This window comes from Heliconius melpomene, chromosome 8 (genome assembly GCF_056956725.1).
Source record: "Heliconius melpomene rosina isolate 202511_hmr_F chromosome 8, ASM5695672v1, whole genome shotgun sequence".
In the NCBI taxonomy this organism is placed as follows: domain Eukaryota; kingdom Metazoa; phylum Arthropoda; class Insecta; order Lepidoptera; family Nymphalidae; genus Heliconius; species Heliconius melpomene.
The window spans coordinates 2,975,746-3,002,085 of NC_140396.1; the positions used below are offsets into that span (position 1 = coordinate 2,975,746).

Sequence of the window (26,340 nt, forward strand, 5' to 3'; positions counted from 1 at the left end):
ATAACGAATCTCAGAAACTTTATATAAGAGTCGATAGTGATCATTAAAACGATAGTATTATACGAATATTCCCACGCTGTCGTCATATTAACAAAACACACTAAGGGCTTTTACTGCTCTTACGCTGCGGAAGACGCTATTAGCATTCGCCGGGCAAAGGGAGGTTCCGTAGCTGACGTAGTGGAACACAACTTAAAAATGGCCATTTCCTTCGGAGATGAGAAGGCACTAAGAATATTACGAAACCAACTGTAACTGCACCATAATCAACGTAGTCGACTGCCACCATCGACCAACGCGAACATTAATATGGAGGAAAGAGTAATATTAAGATAAATAATATTAACAAACACTAGAAATGTCTTTTGGAAGAGCTCATCCATTCTATCAGATACTGGCAACACTGTTAAACTTCACTTTAGATAAACAATAACTTAATTAATGAAAAAAAAAGACGCAATGAATACATGATATTATTTGCATTTTTTACTCTAGACTCCAACTGTCACAACAAACAACATTTGCTTGCGACTGTAAAGAACATCGTTCTTTTTTATTATATTTACTTATTACTTTTTAATAAGCATTAACAAAAATCTTAAGAAGCAGCGCATCAGTAATATAAATAATAAAATATTGTATGTAATATGTATATTTGTTAAGTTTTCATTGTACATAATGCGATTGCTGTATAAATTTAGCTATGTGATAATTATAATACTGTTAAACAGATTAGAGTTAACATAATGTCAATAACTCACTATATGGGTTATGCGTGTCAATTTACTATTACCTATAATAGGATTTAAGTATTTAATAATAACTAACTATTTTACACTCTACATTGCTAGAAGTCATAATAAAAAGGAATATAATTATTTTACTCAGGGATAGTAATGTAAATGTTTTATAACAACTTGCTTGATATATTAATTATAAATATTAGCATAGACGATGTAAAGTATTACGATGTACCAAAAGTATGAGGAGTTCATAAATGTCTCAGCAATGTTAATAAGCAAACTAGCAAAACTATAATTATTTTGGTATGCGTCTTTTCTGAGGCAAGGGAATTTTTAACCCAAACAATCATTACCCAGACATTACCCAGACAATCATCATTTAAATTTAATTCGTTTTACTGTGGTTACTAAATGCGTTTTTTACAGCACATAGAATGTAAGAAAGATTAGTATTTTTCTAATTATACATTTCAACATAAAGAATTGCATAAGAGAGTATTTATATTTTTGCGAGGCCCCTTTTTTTGATTTTCATTTTCTAAGTGTTCAGTTCGCAGAATTTTTTTATACAATAGTCATTAGATTATTGCAGCTTATTCGTAATTAAAATTTATGGGACACGTAATGGTATTTATTATCAATCAAGTTAACCGTGAGAAAATACTAATTATATGAGGCCCCCCATTATTGATTTGCACTTAAAGTCAGTCAGTATTTCATTTCATAATAAAACAAAGAGAATAATACATAGGGAAATATTTAATATGCTTAGAACTTTTTATATTTAGGCAAAAAATCTTCTTAAAAATATTTACTACGGACTTACCGTAATTATTAAAATTTAACACAAAATCATATCTTTTTTTAACAATACAATACTAATACATATATCTTAAACGAAAAATAATATATTTTTCGTTGACTTACAGCGTTATGCCTTTTTATCACCACTTTTTATTAGATCCGCTCCACTTGTAACTATGTAACTTAGTAGTTACGAGTATGTAATAAATTCTCATATGTAATAAATTCTAAGAAACTGAATTTGACCCACCTACAAGTTTATACTCGTAGGTGGGTCAGCTAGGTTATCCTAGCTTAGGCGACAGAACAACAATATGGTATCATCAACTGGTCTGATGATTAGACCAGGACCTGAATAATGAAGGTTTTTAGAGGTTACTAGTAAACCACTTTACAAGTTTGCTATATGATCATATAATTTATTGCACCAAGCACATTCTAGAATTTGTACATTCTATAAACTTAGTGTAGGAATTAAGGTGATTTAGTTTTTTAAACTGTATTCATAATTTAGAGATACGTAATTTAAAGATAAAAATAATAATTTTGCAAAAGGACTCTTAAACTACTCTAGTGTGTATAATGCTTTACGCGTCACATGTTACGTAGACATACGATACGTGACGTGTCGCATTTGTAGCCGCAATTAGCTTAGAGTTAATAATATTGTCCCGAACAAGTACTATTTTTTCGTTTTTAGGTTTCTTGGAATTATATATATATATATAGCAGGCATATAGATTAATTGCTATAACTCGCGTTTACCAGCCAGAAGGAATCTAGTGTTAAAACACTCCGTTCTCCATCCTCCGCCGGATTTTTAAGGCATTGCGTGTTAAGGAACTCAAAGCCGCGCTTTTGGCTTTACACCAGAGCGACGAAATAGAAATATTAATAAATAATAATTTTTATTCATTTATTCTTCCGATCACTACAACCGTCGCGTTATAGTGTTGACTGAGCCATAGTTCTCAAAACGAATGGCTCAGTGGTCAAAGCGTTTTCTAAATAAGCATTATTAGAATCATTACTCATAGTTGTATAATTTTATTACAAATATCTTATTTCAAAACACGTATAAATAAAAAAATAAAATCTGCACAGTTTTAAAATCTCTGGACCAGTCTCCGGATGTTATCCAGCAAACATGATTTAAATCAACTTAACGGCTACAGCTTAAAGGGGTGTAGACACACTATGTGATTTTCTTAAACCTAAACCTGAAGCTTAAAACTAAAGCTTATTAAGAATTTTCTCATTCTTTGGGTTATTTTCTTTTTAAACGGTTTTTTTTGGGTTACATATCATTTAGGCGTTGACTTCCGACTCTTAACACGCAATGACTCCAAAATTCAGTGGAAAGTGGGCAAGTGTGGAAGTCTCAATCGGAACGTAGTATTTTAACACTAGGTTCCCAAGTTCCTTCTACCTACTACGCTTATACAGAGTGAATCTAAAAATATAATATTTAGTTAACTAGTATTGTATTTGAACAATGTTCTCACTATTTGCAAAGACACTGCAAAAGGTTAAATCCATATTATTAGTTTACTACGTTTAGTTTATGACTAGATATTTACCATTATGCATTTAAAATACAAAAATATATTTTCTTGGAGGGGTACGTGACAGGTTGTGGATTCGATTTTCATTTGAGGAAATGAAATATTAAATATTTTTATTTCTTTGCTGTGGTGTTCCAACACTTAACACGCAATACCTCCAGAATTCGGCAGAAAATGGGGAACGGAATGCACTTATAGTAGGTTCCCTCCGTCTATTACTGCCTGCTGTATACGGGTTATAGCGTGAGTATAAAAAAGGTATATAAAGATTTTCTTTATATACGAAATTAAAATTTGTCCTTTTCTGTTGAAGCTAAATGGTTATATAAGTTTGCGGTTAAATAGTGTATTTAAATAACGTTTATAATTTACTTAGCAAATATGTGTTATTAATTATACGAGTATATTTTAGTTCGTTTTAAGGGAACGAAAATGTCAGTCCCACATTTTTGTATTTCACTTACTTAAAAGTCCCTATATAAAAACAGATTAAAAAAAAATAGTCCTTCACGCAGCCCATCAAGTCGTGTCCTTAGATTGTTTTGAAAACACACGCGTAGCTGCAGTGAAGCGTGCGTGATTTTTGTGTAAACACACACACAATGCACGAAATGAATAACAAAGAAACAACTTGTCAGTGGCTGGAGGATAACCCTAGTGGCCAATTCAATTTACATTCACTATGTTTAATGCAATCTTTACTGCTATATAAAAATTAAAGATAGTAAAAATCAAATGCTTGGAAATCTATTTTTACTTTTTTAGGGTTCCGTACCTCAAAAGGTAAGGCCTCTTGAAGTACAAAAAAAACAAACTTCTCAGTCAACACAATCCGATATAGACCCTAAGGGCAGTAAGCAAGAGGCCGACCGAAAGCCAGATGGGTAGACGAAATAGTAGCGATGGTGGGTGGAATTTGGCTGGACAGAGCTAAGGATAGAGAATCATGGCATTCTTTGGGGGAGGTGTCCATACAATTAATAAACAATTAAAATTATCAATAATTTAAAACTAATTTAAATATAAGAATTTATAATATAAATCTAAATCACTGTAATATGTGTGAAATTGAAATAATATTATTGTTAAAAATTATAATTTATCCCACAAAAATTAAATAAAAAAGTATAGTGGGAGCGACTTTTTGCGATCTATAGCAAAAGTTAAACATACTGTTAGTTGTTTATAGCAAACACATATAAAAAAATAGTTTTCCAGTGAATGAAGTGATTTACCAACATAATGTTATTTAATTATTATTAATCAATAGATGATCAATACAACCGTAGAGGAACTTTATATAAAAACTTAAACCTGACAGAATGTTTGCGAGAGTCACTCGGAGACCACGCCAATTAAGCTATATGTCCACATCCCGCCACGATGAAATTTTTATATGGTTGTTACAAGTTTTTGTTGTCACCTCTTTAGCCAGATTAATTTAATAGTTTATATTTTATAATGCCATTAATCCAAGTCACAACAATTACTATAATTTATTTCTTTCTAAGCAGTAGCGGCCCGTTTGCAGCTTCGCCCGCGTGATTTAAGATTATTTATATAATACTAGCGGCCCGCTCGCGGTTACACCCGCGTGAACTATGTTATTATTAATTTCTGTCTCCATGACTACGTTCTAGTGATGTCTATACAAAATTTGAGACTCCTAGCATTTGTAGTAACGAAGTTTCATACAAACTTTCGACCCCAAAAACAACCCCTTAGAAGTCGAACATTGCAAATTCCCGTCTTAGCGAGCACCTACGTCCTATAAATAACTCCTATGCAAAATTTGACATTCCTAGCACATGTAGTTTCTGAGATTTCGTGATGAGTGAGTGACCTTTCGATTTTATATATATATAGATTATTTGCATGTGTGTGGGGAAAACACACACAGCATGGTAGGCAGAGGGAACTAGTGTTATGACACTCCGTTAGTCATTTTCAACCGAATTCTGGTGGCATAGCGTGCTGCGAGTGGAGATCGAACCCATAACCAGTCGTGTTTACAATCACAGCTTGCGCCCCTGCGCCACGACCGGCCTCAATGGTAAGTCAATTGTAATTTACATCTTTCGTAATTTTATTTCTAATTACTAGTGAAAATTGCAGTAGATATTCAAAGAAATGTGTTCTTCTCTTCTCATCTGCTTATTTCATATCGATTAAATTACAGTTTTTATTCTTGTATTTTTGGAAGCTTTCCTTAACTTTTCGTATTTTTCTTATTTCAATCGGTTTATTATTATAATAAGTTAAATATACTATTTTAGGATTGTGTACTTTTCAAGAAATATTGTTTTGTAAATTAATAATTATGTAGTTTAAGCGAGCGAAAAGGCGAGCGGGGCGCTAGTCAGTAATATTTTATTCTAATACCATTTCTTTCTCAAGCCTACAATTTAATATGAAATGTCTATTCCCTTATACGACGAAATCAGTGGAGCGTGTTTTTTTTACTAAAAGACAAATAAGGTTCCGGTCCATATCGTAATTTAATTACATTAACAAAGTTATTCTATACATAATTCCAATATTCTTAAACATTTTAAATTTGTTGCTTCATTCACTAACGAGATTAATTTTCTAGGTTCCATTAAAAAATATTTAAGCTAATAATTATTACCAGTAAATATTCTAAAAAAAAACAATTATCTACTATTATTTATTCCAAGCCAACGATATTCCTATAATTCAATCACGTTCGAATTAATTCGATGTTTATTCTCAATATTTATTTCCATTTCGCGCATAATTAGATTTACATTCAAAGAGGACAAGAGCATGAACATTTTACGCTCATATATTTTTATGATCTAGACACATTACATGTAGAATTTAATATAGACATTTAAGAAAAAAACCGGTCAAGTGCGAGTCGGACTCGGCAACCGAAGGTTCTGTATTGTCAACGAAAAGTATAACTTATAAAAGTTGACAAACTTGAGTTGGCGAGCGTACTTTTATTTGAAATTAACTTCAATTATAAATAAGTAATATTTTTTATTTTAAGTATAATTTTTTATTTTATAGAATTTTTCTACTAACTACAAGTAGGTCAGTAGTCAGGTTAAGTTTATGTAGGTGTAATATTTGTAGGTCTACGGGAACTACTCTATACATTTTGATGACGCGGCGAATCGAGTTCAACGTACACTGCACTGTATGAAATGAGCTACAAATATAAGTTTGCTTCAATTTTTTTCTTTCTTTGTATTGTAAGTTCTTCTTCAACTCACTTCGTGCCAAATTTTATAACTGTAGGTCTACACCCAGGTTTTGTAATTTCATACAAAATGCAGCACAAACGATGCATAAACGCTCACTTTTGATTGTACGTTGACTAGGAAGTATAATTTTTTTCTTAGTTGCAAGTTCTGAAATTTTTAAGTTCCTACCAGCAAACAATTTCGAGACAAATGGTCATGACAGACGGACAGACAGACTACAAAGGAATAACGTTTCCGTTTTTCCCTTTGCAGTGAGGAACCCTAACAAAACAAAATAATACATGCCATAATAAAAACTTTGTGATTATTATAAGAAAAATGTATTAAAACAATTTTTATTGCACCTATACCTGTTTTAAAAATAAAAAATATTGTAACTCGTTCTGGAGTGGAGACTGGTTATAGGTTGGGTGCAAGGAGCTGAAGATCGAGCTCAGAGGAATGGAGGATGAAGACTTGGTATGGTAAACAACCAGAGGACTGAGAAAGGTGTGTCGAGGGTGTATTAATTGGAGAATGAAAAGAAATAATTAAAGTGTAATCGTTACAAAAACTATTAATATTATATAGTTACAAAAACTATTATATAATATTTGATAGGATCCTCGATTTTTATCTTCAATGATCATCCAATTATAAAAGGATGAAAGTTTGGAGGAAACTTTGATAGATCCTAAGTCTATAGGTACCTCGTTCAGCTGTCTCCACAAAAATCTAATAGTTTTATTGGTGGTATTACACATTATATTTATAATAAAATACTAATACTAATACTCTATCTATACTTAGTAAGCATACAGTATTAATATTCATATTAGTTACATTAATTCTCATTTTAGCCATTTAACTATGTAAACATGTTTATAAAAAAGTTAATGTATAATCGTCTACCATTCATTACAACAAATTAAGGAATAAATATTATACTAAACTAAAACGAAACATTCTTCATGTACCAGTACGTATAAAATCATCACTTTAAATTTTGCATGAATAAACCACTATTTATGGGTAAAAATACGAAGTAACAAACATTTATTCCGTAGAAACAACTAACCGTTTAACAATAAAAAATACAAAAAGGGGATCTAATCATCGAAGCATAAGAAACGCAGTTGCTTCTTACGATAAATTAACTTTTACCACCCAAGTGTTGGAATACAATTTTTGAATTTATTACAAGTGGGGCCTTTATGACCGGACATACGAGCACGTCGGAGAGTGGAGAAGTATATTTTGAGAGGTTTTAAATATTGTCCCCTGATCGTAAATCATACACTATAGTGCGACTTGTAACTTAATTATGTTAGGGCGAATGGATGAAAGGACTCTAGAGGCGTCGAGGACGGGTGAAACGCGGTCTGATTCAAAAGTTTTAGTTCAAATTGAATCTTTTTTATCGATGAAAAAGGATAAGTCAAACGAGCATTTGGGTCACCTGATGGTAAATGATCACCGCCGCCCAGGACCTTGTGCAACACCAGAGGAGCTACAGGTGCGTTGCCGGACTTTAAGGTGGAGATAGATGCGCTTTTTGAAGGTACCCTTGTCATATCGACCTGGAAACACTGCCGCGGACAGCCCATTCCACAGTTCCGTGGCGCGTGGAAGGAAGTTCCTAAGAAACCGAACAGTAGTGGAGTACCACGTATCCATGAATGTATGAATCTTTTGGTTTTTATTTTTGTACAATCATTATTTAACATATTTAAGTATATTGCACACTATGAATGGAAAAATAGAATTGACAGTAGGACCCCTCGTTTCAACCAATAATTTTTTCCTAAGAAACCCTGTAAAATTTAAATAAGTTCCGCCCCATTACAATCTGTTCTCCAAAAAAAACATATATTGTTTTTATGTCTATTCATTATAAAACTTCTTCTATGGTGTAGTTGTTCAATCGTAGTTTTGACAAAATTCAGAAATATTAGGCTTATTCATTTTTGTTTTAGTTATTTATGCAGCGGGGTTATATTACATAAAATGACAATGATTTTGTTTATACAATACAATTACATGATTGTAAAACACAATTTTTAAAAGTTGTCAAAAATGCGTATGCTCAAATTTTGTTTAAAATGAACTACCAACTTACCTACCTCTAATAGGAAAATAACCTGTTTTTAATTTCAAATTATACAATATTTATAGAATATTTTTTTCTTTACTTAATATCCTTCCAGATATTCAGATGACAAATTTAAACCCTAAAAATATTAATTTTATAATAATTTCCTGACTTAAATCCTTTAAATATCTAATTAGTCCTTTAGGTTACGCGCGACCGCTACCGTTACAAAAGATCGCACGACGCTTGAAGGTTAAGCACCTCACGTATAGACTCTTTAGTTCCAGCTCTGTTGTTTATCCTTTCAATAGAATGTACAAACAATTACTCAAAAAAGAGTAGTAGTCGCAGTAAAAAGTAACTTAAAAATTAGTCATCTTATAACATCCAAGTAATAAAACTAAACATTGAGATCATTCTTTATCGTACTTGTGAAATCATAAGCTTAACGAATCCTGACACCAATTCACATACATACGTCGTCATAAAATAGAGAACATAAACCTAGGTGAGTTCGTGTAATGGGGCATTGAAAGGAAACATTGTACATTTTATCGTCAACTTTAATAGAGTCTTAACAGCCGTGTCCCGGCAAAGCCGCGTCCGTTAAAAATAAATAAGAGTTTCAAAATTGTGAATTAGCTGAGACGCCATAAACCATACACTGTGCTCCTTTGACGTGATTGACAGCTGTGCCTTTGAGCTCGTAAACGTGAGAACCGTTTAAGATCAGCCTAAATGCCTATAGGCTTCCAGGTACTTTGGATAGTTAAGTTTATATTTTTGTGAAATAGATAAACTTAAAATTTTTAGGGTTCCCTATCTCGAAACAAAAAACGATAGCAAATATATGTTATTCTATTCTCACTACTCTCTTCTCTTTCTACTCAACGCCGCGGTGTCTCGTTGAGTTGTTATGATATAATAGAGAAAATATTTTTTACATTTCTAAAGTATTATTCCAACTTAGGAAACACGGGCATTTTAGAAAACATATATATAACAATTTAAATTCCTAGCGGAAAAAAAATTAAAAATTTAAACGTTCAAATATTCATATGTTTTCTAAAAAGTAACAGAGAAAATAGTTTTAGAAGTTTATAAACTAACATTAGAATGCTTTTCAACGCGATCCTAGAGTGAAAAAACAAAAATAATTGGTAAAACAAAATTCCTTAAGCATTTTATTGGTATTTACAAATAAACATTTCTTACATGTTCATTACACTTCGTCTCATACTATAGGGGGTAAAAATAATTGGAAATGATCTCCTCTATCACCTGTCATTCACGCTGTAGGAACTAAATGGTAATTACCAAAAACTTGGAACTAACTAAGAACATCTAGCTGGAAATTATAGTTTACTGTATAACATTCTAATAAATAATTAAGATGTCACTGATTCCAAATGACCTAGCCCACGAGTGGTATAGTATGACCGACGCAAACGGGCAGATGACTTTGATGATTTTGTAAATTTTTATATATTTTCGAATTACTATTATTTTTATGTAATTATTTGCTGCTTATAATTAATTTATCTCAGTTCGGTTATCCATACCGATGTTATACACTTAAAATATCGTAATTTTAATCATTTGAGATTTTATTTAATATTGTTCTCAAAAATTATTAATTATTTAATATAGAAAAATTTAGGCAAACTTTGGGCACTTTTTCTAATATTAAGAATTTCCTTTAGTTACTTTTACTTCTTTTGTTTGTTAATTTCGGTTACTCAGATATTTTTTCTAATAATAAATCTCCACTTATTATTATTTTTTAACTTATTTTAATTATTTAGGCTTATATTTTCGCGGGCCCACTAGTAAAAAAATAAATTGTATTTTGTAACTGTAGGTGAATTGGAAATTATTAGATTTTTTTTTTATTCATTCGTATTTTTGTGGCTTGACACCTAAGGCTGAGTTGAACTCATAAACTTTAGGTTTTTTAATTAGTCAAAAAATGGAAACTAGAATTCAAAAGACTTCAAAAGTTTCTCTACATATGCAATACTCGTAGATGCTATCAAAGTTTCACGAAGCAGGCACTAACCCGCACATAGCAGGGTAAGCAGAGGGAACCTAGTGTTAGGATACTCCTATTGAACCTAGTATTTCATTTTCTCGAGTGGGAATGGAACCCATAACCAAAAAAAAACAAAATATTGTAAAATTTATAAAATTATACAAATGTAACAAACAGCAAATGTAATCCGATTATGGTAGACTTTTTTAAAAGATAGCGTTACATATATTAAGTTCACCCTTTTAGTTACCTACTAATAAATAGTAAGAATAATTTATTAATATAATTATGATTATTTATGCCAGCTGACGAATAGAATCAAGTAGCCTTTACCTCGTACATCAGCAAGTCAAAGGCGATATAGATAATATCGTATTTTTTTTATTGTTTAATATACACATTAACTTTAATGTTTCTTAAGCAAATAAAGTTTAGATATTAAAATATCTGAAGAATACATTGTTTCTATATTGTATAATTCATATTCAAATTTTACATCTCCAACGGTCAAACTTAAACGATGTAAATTACACACAAGCAGAATAGAGGAAATCGGCAGGAAATAGGGAATAGAGTGTATTAACACTAGGTTCTCCAAAAGTTCGTTGATATTAATTCACCTTAACAATGATAATTTTGGTTGTTTTTTTTTTGTTTGGTTGTTCGGATACACTACTAAGTATACACACTAATACACACAGAAGGGAATTTCCCGAAATTCATTTTGTTCTCTTCTATAATCTCATTTATTAATATTGTTGGGCCAGTATAAATTATTTAAATTTAATAATTAGATATTTTGAAGTTTGAATGTTTTTTTTTTCAAATAATAATGGCTCCGAAGTTGTTATTATTATTTAGGTATAAGAATCCCACGTTTCGTGGGGTCAAAAAACATAAAAGCCGCCGTAGAAGAAGAATTTAGTAAAATTAAAAATTAACATATAGCACTACTAAAATCCAAAATAAATGCTATATGTATACATTTAGAAATAAACCGGTATAAAGTTAACATATAGTTTCTTTGAAATTAGAAGAACACAGCTTTAAGCTCTAATTGCACAAATATTATATGCCATGTCGACTTTAGATATCTATATTGTTAACTAAAGAAAGTCCTGTAGTCGTTAACCATTGATTTTATGTTGACTTCATATAATTTAAAGCAATTTTACGGTTAATGCGACCCTCCGATATGCAACTTAGGATTGGAAGAATATTAAATGAGATACTAAGTAAAACTGATATACGAGAAACAGTATTTTATTCTGAACAGCGAGTCCATACGAACAAGTATTTTAAAGCTAGTTTACTTTTAAAATAGATAAGAGTTCAGTAAATTATAAATTCAAAGGGTATGTAGCCTTACATATTGAAAAGCAACTTACGATTGAAGATTTACGAATAGATTTATATTTTTCTCTATAATATAATTTTATAAAAGATATATTGCGATAGGTACGATGAATTCATGAAATGTTATAAAGTTTTTTTAGCTTCACGCTGTATCCCGCACATAGCATTATAAGCAGGGGGATCCTGGGAACCTCGTGTTAAGATATTCCATTACGATTAACTTCCGTTCCCTTACTTTCTGCCGAATTCTGGAGGCAATGTACAAAATGTAATGCATAATAAGTCTTCAGTAGTGAGAAAATAACATGTCACCTTTTTTTCCACCTCATTATGTTTTAGTAGCAACGTGAAATTAGAACATAAAAATACTTGTAGCTATCATAACATCGTTTTAAAAGCCAATTTAATAAATAAAAATTTGTAAGATAATACTATTATATTCGTTTCTTCGTATATTTACGATTCTCGTAAAAATTAACAAAAGGTTGTTCTATATAAAAACAATTGATTAATAACATCATTCGAACTAAGATAAAAATATCAAAATGCCTATATTGAAATGTATATTATAGAAATATATTGGCAATTTATTTGAGAGCTTTGTTAGCGCGGAATGTTAACGAAAAATATCCAGGACTTAAGTTATTTATCGATTGTGACTTTCGCATCCGTTGTTGAACTACCCACTTTATTAGTAAATATGTATAATATAATTAATACGATTAAATTTGTATATAAAAACATTACTCATATATTTTTAGTGGCTACTGTCTGTACAAGGAAGAAAAAATAAATATATAATTAATTCGAGCTAATGTAATGAGACAATACTTGTGGAAGTTTTTTAATTGGTTTTACTTACAGAAAATGAAACATATATATGTATAATAAATATAAATTGCAAATAACCAAATAATAAATAAAAGTGTTCGGTTAATTAATATCTTGTAAAGAATTTTTATAAAAACAATATAGTTTTTGTTTATCAGTAACGAAGGATTAATTAGTTTCTTGGCTCTCACAAAGCAAAGGTCAGCGTTGAGTTACACCACTCCTGTACCTTGATGGCGGTAGTGGGTAGAGACCTCTCACTGGCCAGTGTGGTAGGTGCTATGCTGGACTGTGAGAGGAACTGGTCTGCAATGGTCTCCTTCTGCGAATCAGTAATCGCATTGAAGGAGGCCGCGGAGCGGGTGCGCGAGTCCAGCTCGAACGCAGACTCGCTCCGTCGCCGTAGGCCAGGGGGTACTCCCCCTACCCTAGAGGAGGTGCCGCGGGAGGGTCAGGGTGATCTTCCTGCAAGTTATTGCAGATGCCCTAGGAGAAACCCCAGGGCACCCTGGGGTGCCGTGCAAAAGCGTGCAAAAGGCGGTCCTTCCACCTAGGCGTCGTAGTAGTATGCGCGAGCCATCCTGCGGCGTCTCATTTTGGTGGAGAGGGTTTCCGCTGGGTTTTAGTGGGTAGGATCGGCCTTCCATATGGGCGGTCTGCGTAAATGCATTTTCCAGCGACAAAAAAAAATAAACACCACTCCACACTCTGTAATGTTCGGAGGTGAGAAAGGGCCTTAAAAATAACAACTGCGGAGCGCCACGAACCATTTATAATATTTATTAGCAAGAACACTTGAGCGAGGAAGAGTTTAACTAGATCTGATGTTACATATAATATTACATTACATATATTATTATATTATAATAGCTTTAATTATTATACAAACATAATTAATTTATCAGTAGTTAGAACGCTACAGTTTGGGAAAAGTAAACAACACCACTAGATAAATACTGTCAACATAAACAATCCATTGGAGTCTATCCGGGCAAACAATTTTCTAATTACTTATAATTTATGTTAAAATACAAAATAATTATACTTATATCTATTTAACAAGATAATATTAAAAATATAAAAATATTACAATTTTTTTAAAGGGGGAGGCCCTTTAAAAAAGTAATCAATAATTATTTTTAAAACATCGATGAATCCTTAAATTTATAATATGAAATTAATAAAACAGTAGGTATACATTTAGTTTATTTTTGTTCAATTGTTAAATTTAATAAAATAATTCCTAAATCTATACATTAATAATAACTTAATACATCAATTTTAATTTATTCTTAATTGAGCAATTTTGCCACTGCGTCTCGATGGTACATTTGTGATGTCTGATCTGAATGAATCCGAACAAATATCATCAAAGTGAAAAATAAGAAATTAAAAATTCATTCGAGATAGACCGAAATATGTATTTGTATGAGAATTGATGTGGTTCGTCTCTCGATATTCCTGATATAGATGATATATATAATAAGTAGTGATAGTTATTATAATATTAGTCTAATAGATAAAGGAGGCATTTATTTTGAAAACTTAGGAAAGGTTAATTATTTCGATAGTCAATTGAACTAAGCAACTTTCTTGAGTTTAGCAGATATTCATAGGAAAATAACTTTAGTTGATAACATCCACATTACAGCCAAAGATCTTTGCAATCATGAAAATTTCAATAAGTATTCCTTATGTCAAACTTCGTTACTTATTTTAAAATGAATAATTCCCCATATGATGATGCAAGAGAATGTACTGAAAGAATTAATTGGTTTTCATAAGATGGAGTTGGGATAATATTTAAAGTTTTGTTCGGAACATTAGATGTAGAAGATGCTAAAAATATAATAATGCAATCGACAATTAAGATACAAATGAACATGAAATTTTAGAAGTACTAAAATCACAATGAAATATAGTCAAATCGACCATTTCTAACTTCATTATCCCTATCACAATATCTCACAGCCATATTATTCACAAAAAATAATGTAGTAACTCCTGTTATTATAACGTCGGAACAATATGGAAATTAAATTAAGAAAACAGTATCATATTTACCAACTTAGACTAAATATCCTTTAGATATTAATGGTAAGAATATACCAGAATTGTTATCATTAGTAAATTTATCTTCGTATTTTTTTAAACGAAAAACTAGTTTTTGTAATTAAAACTCCCTTGACTATTCAAGCTTAATTATTAGTTCAAATTTATAATTTTTTCTACCCGAAACAATTAAAAGTAGAGCCGATATCTTTTTATTTGCTTTGAATCTCAGAACCGGGATGGTCAGGTACTGTTGAAATATTATAGTTCCTGTTCTCGTAACATAAGTGATACTTCTTCTTCAGTTATAGACATACGTATTGAAAAGGCACTACGTGGAGGGAATCTGGAAGCAATCAGTCGAGACGTTCAATCCTTGATCACAGCAGCCTACGAAAATCACAGCGAGTCTCATCCGACAAAAATACTCGTACTCGACCCAAGTACGTGTAGCTAAGCAATCATGGTCTTTTGCTGGCTTATACTTGCCAGTACCGCTAGTAGCAACAAAATCGCCTTCTGACCCCCTTCTGACCTCCGAGCATTACATTTTGGTGTCAGAAGTAGGATGATCAGGCACTGTTGAAATATTATAGTTCCTGTTCTCCTGACAACATTTCGATCATCGGTCAGAATCTTCAGTTCATTGACGTATTAATTACGTATTGAAGGATGACCGCTAATTCAGTTATAGACGTATCTACATACGTACTAAAAGGCATTACGTGAAGGGAACCTGAAAGCAACCAGACGAGGCATTCCAAACCTTTAACGTTCGAAGACGCAGTTTCAATAGCAATTTCAGAGGGACAAGAAATAAAGTCACGACAAGAAATGTATTCAAAACAAAATTATAGGCCATCTTTAAAAAAATGTCTAAATTGTAATAAATTAGGCCATTTAGCTTTCCATGGCCTTCTGCATTCCGACCTACAATTAGGCATGTACTAAAACCAAAATCAAGCCCATTACGACTCATTGATACACGAATATCATCCTATATAAGGTTAGAATCAACGAGTATATTAGAAAATAAAAACAAGTTTTTACTTAATACGAGCGCTGAGATTACGATATTAAAAGTTTCGACTTTAGAAAATGATACCTCGATAAACAAAAATACAAAGATTAAACTTAAAGGAATAGACGAGAACGTTAGCCCCACTGCAACACTCGGTTGTGTCCATTTAACATTCACGATAGGAGGAAGACGACTTAATCATACAATTCATTTTGTACCCGATAAGTTTTCTATCGAATGCAATGCTGTTGGCAGCGATTTTCTGTCAAAGACTAATGCAATAATTAGTTACGAAGAGAATAAAATACGAATATGTGGCGTGGAAATAGATATTGAACATAAGAATAAAGGGTGGAAATTGAAATAAATCCGAAAGATCAAGCTAAAATGGATTTTAGTGTTCCGTTAGTTCACTAGAAATATAACAGAATGTTATTCGGATTAAAAAATGCGCTCGCGACTTTTCAGAGATTGATGAACAATGTTTTAGTTGGTTTACAAGAAATAAAATGTTTTGTCTATCTTGATAATATTGTTATCTATGGAAATTCATTGCAAGATCATAATATTAAGTTAAAGGAGGGTTTTTGAACGATTAACGAAACACAATTTAAAACTTCAACCAAATAAATGCGAATTTTTAAAAACCGAAGTTATGTATTTAGGTCATTTGATTACACAGGACGGTGTGAAACCGGATCCCAAGAAAATAGAAAAAGATCTATCCAGGTCCAAAGAGTCCTAAAAATATTAAAAGCTTTATAGGATAGGCTGGTTATTATAGGAAATTTATAGAAAACTACAGTAAACTTTGTCAACCTTTGAATAAACTTTTAAAGAAAGAGGAACCTTTTATTTGGACAAGCTTACAGCAACATTCTTTTGAAACTTTAAAAACAAAGTTATGTGAAGAACCAATTTTACAGTACCCAGATTTCTCATCAACATTTAATTTAACTACGGACGCAAGTAATTTTGCGATAGAAAGTGTTTTGTCACAAGGGTTAGGATATGATAATCTTCCAATAGCATATGCAAGTAGAATACTCAATAAAAGCGAAACGAATTATTCAACAACAGAGAAAGAGTTATTAACAATCGTATGGATTGTTAATAATCGTATGGATCAGTAAAGCATTTTCCACCATATCTATACGGTCGCAAGTTTAAAATTATAACCGACCATAAACCATTAACTTGGTTAATGAACGTTAAAGATCCTGGATCTAGATTAGTTAGGTGGAGACTTTTATTAGAAGGATATGATTACAAGATATTTTACAAACAAAGAAAATTGAATCAAAATGAAGACGCGCTAAGTAGAATAAAACCAGATACTAATCAGAGTACAAATGTGTTTAAAGTAAATAGTGTAACAAGAAATGGAGAAAATTATTCATCATTTTTGAAAGAAATGAAAAAGAAACCAATTTTATATAACAAATTAGAAAAATACAACGACAAGCTTCCAGATAACGTTAATAAAGTAATATTTAGATCAGTTGATTTAGACTAAGATAATGATAAGATTTTATTACAATATGAACCTTATGTCAAAAACTTAAAGTCCCAGAAACCCAACCAAAATTATGTTTTAAGCATATCAGATAACGGTAACAAAATAAATTTTACATTTCCAAAAATTAACTATTGGGATAGCGCAGCGTATGAGGACCTATTCAAATGTCTTAATAATTTAAAATATACTTTACAAAAAGAAGATATTAAACAAATCTATTTCACTAGTTTTTGCAATTTCCGACTTAAATGGCATAAAGTTAGAACTCTGATAAGATATATATTTAGAGATACAAATGTGGTAATTAACGTTTTTCACGGGAAAGTTCAAACGCCAAAGAGGGAGGATATTCCATTAATATTAGAAGAAAATCACTCTAATATAATATCAGGTCACATAGGTTTTCATAAGACTTATAAAAAAATTAAAGCTAATTACAAATGGGAGTCTATGAAAAGGGACATTAAAGAATTTTTAAAGAAATCTGAATCATGTCAAAAGAATAAATTGAATAGAAAGAAAAATAAGAAACCAATGGAAATTACTTCAACTTCTACAGAAGCTTTCCAGAAAATTGCTTTAGATATTGTTGGTCCGCTACCTTTAACAGAAAATGGAAATAAGTATATATTAACATTACAAGATGACTTAACAAAATATTCTCAAGCTTATTCGTTACTCAAAGATGATGCTGAAACAATAGTAGATTGTTTTGTTCGTAATTTTATTTGAAAATTTGGTATTCCTGAAATTGTGTTAACAGATCAAGGAACCGATTTTACTTCAAATTTAATAAAAGAAATTTCAAAATTATTTAACTTTAAAAAGTTAAATACAAGTGCTTATCATCCACAATCTAATGGAGTATTAGAAAGAAGTCACTCGACATTAGCAGATTTTCTTAATCATTATATTAACGAAGATCAAACCAATTGGGATAAATAGATAAATTTTGCCATGTTTTCATATAACACGAGTGTTCATACGTCAACACAATTCACTCCATTTGAATTAATATTTGGTTTCGAAGCAAACTTACCTAGTTCTATAATTAAAGAACCAGAGTTTAAATACTTTTATGATACATATTTGGACGAACTTATTTTAAAATTAAGAAAATCACGAGATATAGCTAGAAATCAATTAATCGATTCAAAAGAATATAACAAACAAATATATGATAAGAAATGTAAAGATATAGAATTCAAAGTAGAAAATATAGTATGAAATATTTAAGCAACAATGCAATTAAAATAGGTAAAACACGCAAGTTTTCACCATATTGGTTAGGACCTTATAAAATAAGTAAGATTAATTCATCGACCAATGTCACGATCAAAATAAAAAATAAGAAATTAAAAGTTCATTCTAATAGACTGAAGCATGTATTTGTTTCAGAATGAACCTGGTTCGTGTTTCGATATTCCTGACATGGATAAAATATGTCATAGGTAGTGATAATTATTATAGTATAAGTGTAATTGATAAAGGCGGAATTTATTTTGAAAATTTAGGAAAAGTTAATCATTTTGATAGCGAATGGAAATTAGTAACTTATTTGACTTTAGCAGATATTCATAGGAAAATAACTTTAATTCATAACATCTACACAAAGATCTTTGTTATCATGAAAATTTCAGTAAATATTCCTTATGTCAAGCTTCGCTCGTTATTTTAGAACAAATAATTCCCCAAATGACGATGCAAGAGAATGAGCTAAAAGAATTAACTGATTTTCATAACCATAGAGTAAAACGATCATATATAGACGGAGTTGGGAGTGTATTTAAGGTTTTATTCGGAACTTTACCCGTAGAAGATGCTAAAAAGTATAATAAAGCAATCGACAATGTAGATAAAAATAAACATGAAATTTTAGAACTACTACTTTAAAATCACAATCAAATGTAATCAAATCGACCATTTCCAACTTTAATAGCACTATCACAGATTTATATGTAAATGAAAAAATATTTAACGAAAAACTTTGATTACAACTACAAAATAAACAACGAAATTGCCACTGTCATTAATACAATATTATTTACAAAAAACAATGTAATTCGCCCTGTTATTATAACGCCAGAAAAATACGGAATTGAACAGTGGAAAACAGTATCATATTTACCACCTCAGACTAAATATCCTTTAGAAATTAACGAAAAGAATATACCAGAGTTGTAATCATTAGTGAACCTAGCTTCGTATGTTTCCAACGAGAAACTAGTTTTTATAATTGCGACTCCTTTGATCACTCTAGCTAGTTACGATTTATATAATGTTTTACCTATACCAATTAAAAGTATGGACGATATGTTTATATTTGTTTTACCTAATTTTAAGTATTTTTTGATATCAAATAATAAAATTCATAATACAAATTTACAAAATTTAGATAATTGTAATAAGCTTCAAGATAATATTAGATATATTTGTAAATTAGAAACACCTTTGTATTCAGTTCACACTAGCAAAACATGTGAAACGGAACTTATGTATAGTTGTACTAAATTACCTAATGAATGTGATACTAGAGTAATCTTACTCTATATATATCTATATAGCTTTAGAACAATGGTATAAATTACATAGTGATAATCATTGGATGTTTGTAACACCCAAGAAAGTAACTGCTACTACTAAACTGCAACAATAGAGAACCTTTGGATATCGAAATAATTAATACTGGAATATAAAAAAATTCAGATAATTGTAAATTGTGTACGACTAATGTTATATTGCAAACACAATCACTAGGTTTAAAAAGTAACTTTAATTTAAATTTACTGCCAATAGATATTATATCAGATGATTGTTGTAAGAAGATAAAGAATAAAAACATAACAAATATTAATTTTGTACCAATAAAAAATCATGAGAAATTGGATTTAGAAGGTTTAGATTTGGCGAGTCATAAAATAGACAAAATAAACGATATAATTGATGAGATGGAAAATCAATCTATAATTGATAAAGTTATTCATAATACTTATTTTGCATATATTTTATTATCAATATTGAAAATGATCTTCATTTATATAATTTAAAAATTTGCTAAATACTTATGGAAAAGACATTTCTTATGTAAAAGAAATGATAGAATATTAGCATTAGAAGATACTAGATCATGTTGTGCACGAATAACAAATTGTATCACACTAAAAATTAATAGGTCAGATGATAGAGAAATAGAATTGGAAGTAATACCTTCCACATCAGGTAATTCAAATGTACCATTGAGACGCAGTGGCAGAATTGCTCAATTAAAAATAAATAAAAAAAAAGAAAACGACAAATCCAATTAATTTGTTCTTATTCATAATTTCAGTAATGCGTTCGCACTCTTAAATGCAGTATATATGATTCCATTCCTATCAGTTGTATTAGCTAAAATCGAAGGCAATATTCGCTCTACTTTATCAAACCAATTGTTCGCGGCATGGAAGAGCTTCAAAAGAGCATTTATTAGAAAAATATTCAGAAAAATGGACTTTTTTTACAAAGGCATTCATGTAGGCAAGGAGGGAATATAGAATCAATATCAACCTATTCTTGTTATGAAAAATTAATAAAACGATTAGATCCAAAACTAGCTGTCGTTGATTTATTGAAAAACAAGCATTAAATATTTCTATAAGCGGTCTTGAACCACACTCACATATCATCACAAAAACCTTTAAAGTTCAAAGACGCAGTTTCAATTGTAATTTCGGGAAAATAAGAAATGTATTCGAAACAAAATTATAGTCCACCTACGAAAAAAATGTCTAACCTGTAATAAATTAGGTCATTTAGCCTTCCAATGCAGAAGTCAACCTACAATTAGACATGTACAACCAAATATAATGTGACACTGGAGTAAGTTATATAGCTACAGAGGAATAGTAATAAATTACGTAGTGATAATTAATAATGTTTGTAAAAAAGAAAGTAATTGATACATTAAACAGCAAGAATAAAGAACCTCTAGATATCGAATTAGTTAATAATAGAATATTAAAAATTCAGATAATTATATATTACGAATGTTATATTACAAACGTTAACTCACTAGGTTTAAAAAATAACTATAATTCAATTTTACTAACAATAGATCCCTGGTATTATAATATCAGACGATTGTTAACATATAAAATGTTAATTTTATACCAACAAAAATTCATAAAAAATTAGACTTGGAAAGTTCAGATTGAACAAGCCATAAAATAGACAAGATAAATGGAAATAAATGGAAAAACTACGTGAACTACGTTATTATTAATTTCTGTCTCCATGAGTACCTACGTCCTATAAGTGACGTCCATGCAAAATTTGAGACTCCTAGCATTTGTAGTAACGAAGTTTCATACAAACTTTGAACCCCAAAAACAATCCCTTAGAACCACTTGTGCACGAATAATAAATTGTATCACGATAAATGTTAATAGTTCAAATAGTAAAGAAATAGATTTGGAAAAATACCTTTCATCAGACAGCTTAAATGTAACATTGAGACGCAGTGGCAGAATTGCTTAATTAATAATAAATTAAGCTGCGATCTTCATAAACACGCCTCGACTGGTTTCTTTCAAGTTCTCTCCACGTAGTTTCAGTACATATGTAGATACGTCCATCACTGAAGAAGCGATGATGAATTCGGTAGATCCTGACCGATGTTCGGAACAACAATAATATTTCCACAATGTCTGATCACTCCACTTCTAACACCAAAAATGTAATGTTCGGAAGTCAGAAAGGGCCTTCTTCTTCTTCGTGTTTAAATCCAGATCTCTCTCTCTCTCTCTCTCTCTCTATCTATCCATATTTTGCCAGTATTTAGCCACGTTGACTTCGGTATCTGTTGCTTCAGTGAAGTCTTCATATGAACCACGAATTGGAATGTTCAAGAAAGGGCCTTGAAAACAACTGCGCAGCGCCACGATACATTTATAATATTTATTAGCAAGAACACTTGAGCAAGGAAGAGCTTAACTAGAACTGATGTTACAAAGGGGTTGAGGCCTATTTATAATAGCTTTAATTATTATACAAACGTAATTAAGATATCAGTAATTAGAAAGCTTCAGTTTGGGAAAAGTAAACAAATGGTCAAAACAACATCATTAGATAAGTAGGTACTTAGCGTAAACAATCCATTGAACTCTATCCTGGCAAACAATCATTTCTAATTACTTATAATTAATTTGTTTTAAAATACAAAATACAACTATATGACAATATAATATCTAAAATATGAAAATATTACAACGCTATACCTCGAAAATTTGGGTGAAAGTGGAGAAAGGAGTGTTTTAACACTAGATTAAAGCACATATACAGCGTAAAGATGAAAATAAAAGGATTAATTATACAAATTAAAATTAGTCTATTAAATCTATGATACTTTCGTTAATGATATCTATTCATAACTATGTTTATTAACAATTCACTCGTTTTAATTAGCGATCATTTGAAAATAATAAATCAATATATTATTATACTTTTATCATCAAAGAGGAAAAGAAATGACATTTTTAAAAACTAATTAAAAAATAATAAGTGTTAATTTACAGTTAACTGGGTAACTTTGATTTGTTAGAGTTATTGAAAGTAGGACCACGAACTCCTCGAACTATTTTCTATATTTTTCCCTTATGATACAATACTATTGACTATTTTTGTTTTATATGTTTATTTTTAGGTCAGTCGGGGCGCAGGGGCGACTGGTTGTGGGTTCGATCCCCACTCGAAGAAATGAAATATTATTTAAATTTATATTTTCATTTCTTCTTTCATTATTTCTTTTTCTTCTTCATTATTTCTTCAAAGTGCGGCGTTGAATTCCGGGACTCGACACATAAAACCTCCAGAATTCAGCGAAAAGTGGGAAACGGAGTGTCTTAACACTAGGTTCCCTCTGCCTACAACGCTGTGTGCTTGATACAGCGTAAGGCTGAACAGTGTATAAATTTAATTTAATAAAACAAAAAAAATTGGTCTCCTTGGTAAAATTACAAAATTCCAAAACCTGCAACCCTCCATCAACATAAATACAGGTTAAAAAGCAGAGAATGCACGTGTCATTGCAATTATTGAATGGAATCGGAGATCTCCTCGCAATCATGAATCCCACTAGATTTATGTGAGAAGCTATAAATAACGATCTTTTAAACCCGCTGCCGAAAATATATTATGGCATCTTTGTTTTATATTCTGTTTTAAATCGAAATTGGTCAAGGATTATTGGTGATGTTATTTTTCATATATTTTGTTTTTTAGGTTAATTGAGCACGTTGGAGTACCTGTCTAAAATTGGTAACATAATTGTAAATATTTGTTTATTTAAATATTTTACGGAACTTAACGCCGCATTTGACAAACTTAAAACGAAAACCAAAATTTTTTATATAATATAATTATAAATACTTATAGGGGCCGTATAACATTATTAATAATTGCTGGAGCACAAGCGACACTTTAAACGAAAAGGTTGTGCGTTCGAACCTCACTCGAGGGAAAAAAATATTTAATATTTTCGTTTCCTCGCTTTTGTGACGAGATAAAGCGCGGCGTTAATTTCCAATGATAATGGGGATCGGTGTTTCTTAACACTAGGTTCCCTGGTTCCCTATGCCTACCCAGCTATAGATACAGCTTTAAGTTAAAAACAATATATAGATATAATTAACAACAATATATGGTATAGTTCACGCAAATTAATTTAAACTTTTAAACAAGTATCGGCTAAGAGAATTGAAATATGAGTAAAAAAAAAGGTTTCATACATACAACAAGTAGAAATGGTATATCGTTATAAGTGAATCGATTTAATAAATTATTTAATAACTGCTTAAAGCGCCATGAATGCGCCGGGGAGGTGTAAGCCATCAATAAAGCTGTTCTTATTCCATATCGAAGCGCGATAACACTAGCAGATATTAAATTAACTTATAAATATTTAAATGTCATAATATAATATGTTATATTTAGAATATATTTTATATTTAAATTGATTTAGTCTTACTGATAATGGTTTTATATTCATATACTTTAGTCTATCAGCAAATTTGCATGTAATTGTATGAAATTGTATGAAATCTTAAGAAGCATTTTCTAAAATGATTTATTTTTCTTGTTGCTGTTTTTTATTTAAATTAATTTATGTTTGTTTTTTCGTTTTGTGTTTTAGTTAATTAATATCAATTATGGTGTAATAACGTATTAAAATAAATAAATAAGTAAGAACTCTTTGAGATCATTAGGTAATCTTCTCGATCTTAAATGTATCTTCTAGTTTGTTAGTCTAGTTTTATATTATAAAAAACTGCTCGATGTTAAAAAAAAGGAAACAGGCTCTAATGAACCTGTTCCCATTATATTCGTGTTCATTCAATATTTGGTTACAGTGCAGTCATATCTCTAAGTTAGTTAAAATAAAAAACAAACCGCTGGTAATTATTTCTTCTTTTGTAAATATTACTGACAATTGAACAGTATTATAAAATTGGGTCACTCACCCATCACGAAATCTCAGAAATGACATGTGCTAGGAATCTGAAATTTTGCATAGGAGTTATTTATAGGACGTAGGTGCTCGCTAAGACGGGAATCTGTAATATTCGACTTCTAATGGGTTGTTTTTGGGGTTGAAAGTTTGTATGAAACTTCGTTACTACAAATGCTAGGAGTCTCAAATTTTGCATGGACGCCACTTATAGGACGTAGGTACTCATGGTGACAGAAATTAATAATAAAGTAGTTCACGCAGGCGAAGCCGCGGGCGAGCCGCTAGTATACTATAAATATATGTAAATAGCCCGCACGCTTAGTATTTATTAATAATTAACAAAGACATACCACTGTGGAATTATTTATTTCGTGGATTTCATCAGCTATTCTATTGTAAATTTAAGAGGGTAATTAAATGTTGTCACCTGAGTTTACCGCATCACGTGTTCCCGGGCTGGCGTCGTTGGCGCAGACGGCCATACATATATTATGTCGTAAATTTTAACCGTACGCCACTTTTTATTACACTTCTACGTATTAAGCACTAATAATATATAAGATTTTCCGCATTATTTTAATATGTTTCTGACAGTATCTTTAATTCTTTGTATTGGGTTTTAGCACTAATATAGATAGGTGGAGAGAAATAGAATTAAGACTCACTTTCCGCCATGTTTTCGAGGTTTCTTGAGTAGCGGAACTAAACGCCGCAAATATATTTACGTTACATTCAATCTTTTACGTAAAAAATCATATTAAATCATTCAGAACAGTAATTTTCTAATATAAATATATTTAAACATAATTATATGAATCATCAGTTTGGCAGTATTCAAATTCAAGATATATTTTGAAACATGTAATTATTAACACACGTAAATACGACACTAAAGTATAAAAGAACGAATTTCTGACTTCAATAAGAGAATATATAAGGCAATAAAAATAAAATTGAAAAAACAGATTTTGAGCAAACTTTGATGCCACACTTGTATTATAATAATCCAATCTAGATATTTATATAGCCTTAGCCATTACGCTTTTAAAAAAATATATAAAACAAATAAAAGTGATTTCACATTATAAATATGCAAAGTTATATTTTTAAATTGAGTTTAAATGTTAGCTGCCACAGAGATAAATTTAAACAGGCTGACAATATTTTATGGTTTACTTTAGTTAGGTTTTACGAGCGCAGACGGGCACTAGAGTGTCTGTCTAGATTTTAATACTCCAATAGTTCTAAGATAAAGCAATAAACGTTCCGTTTTGAAGATAGGTTTTAAGTACTTTGCATAAATTTTGTTCTTTCTATTTTTATGGAACGCTGTAGACTTTTTTTTTTGTTTACATTGCAATAAAAATAATCCTTTTATTTATCCTACACGTTATTTATTATTATACATTACATGTATAAATTATTAATTTTATATTGTAAGTATTGTAGGAAACTCTTTGAGAGGACATTCCGAACATTCCAGATATTATGCTTCCTTATTGAAAGAACTAAGATTTTCATAGAATCTCTATTAATAAATAAACAATGAAATTCACTCTATATTTTAAGTTTAAACTCACAACCACCGTTAATCATTATTAAATTTAAAATAATGAAAAGTCGATCC

At 30.6% G+C, this 26,340-nt stretch overlaps 1 protein-coding gene and 1 pseudogene across 1 annotated transcript in view; one reads left to right on the top strand and one right to left on the bottom strand.

Annotated features, from left to right (window-relative positions):
- dsx (transcription factor doublesex) overlaps window positions 1–26,340 on the bottom strand; it is a 143,916-nt gene that overhangs the window by 17,964 nt on the left and 99,612 nt on the right. The window lies entirely within an intron of this gene.
- Window positions 19,190–20,532, top strand: LOC146536680 (uncharacterized; annotated as a pseudogene).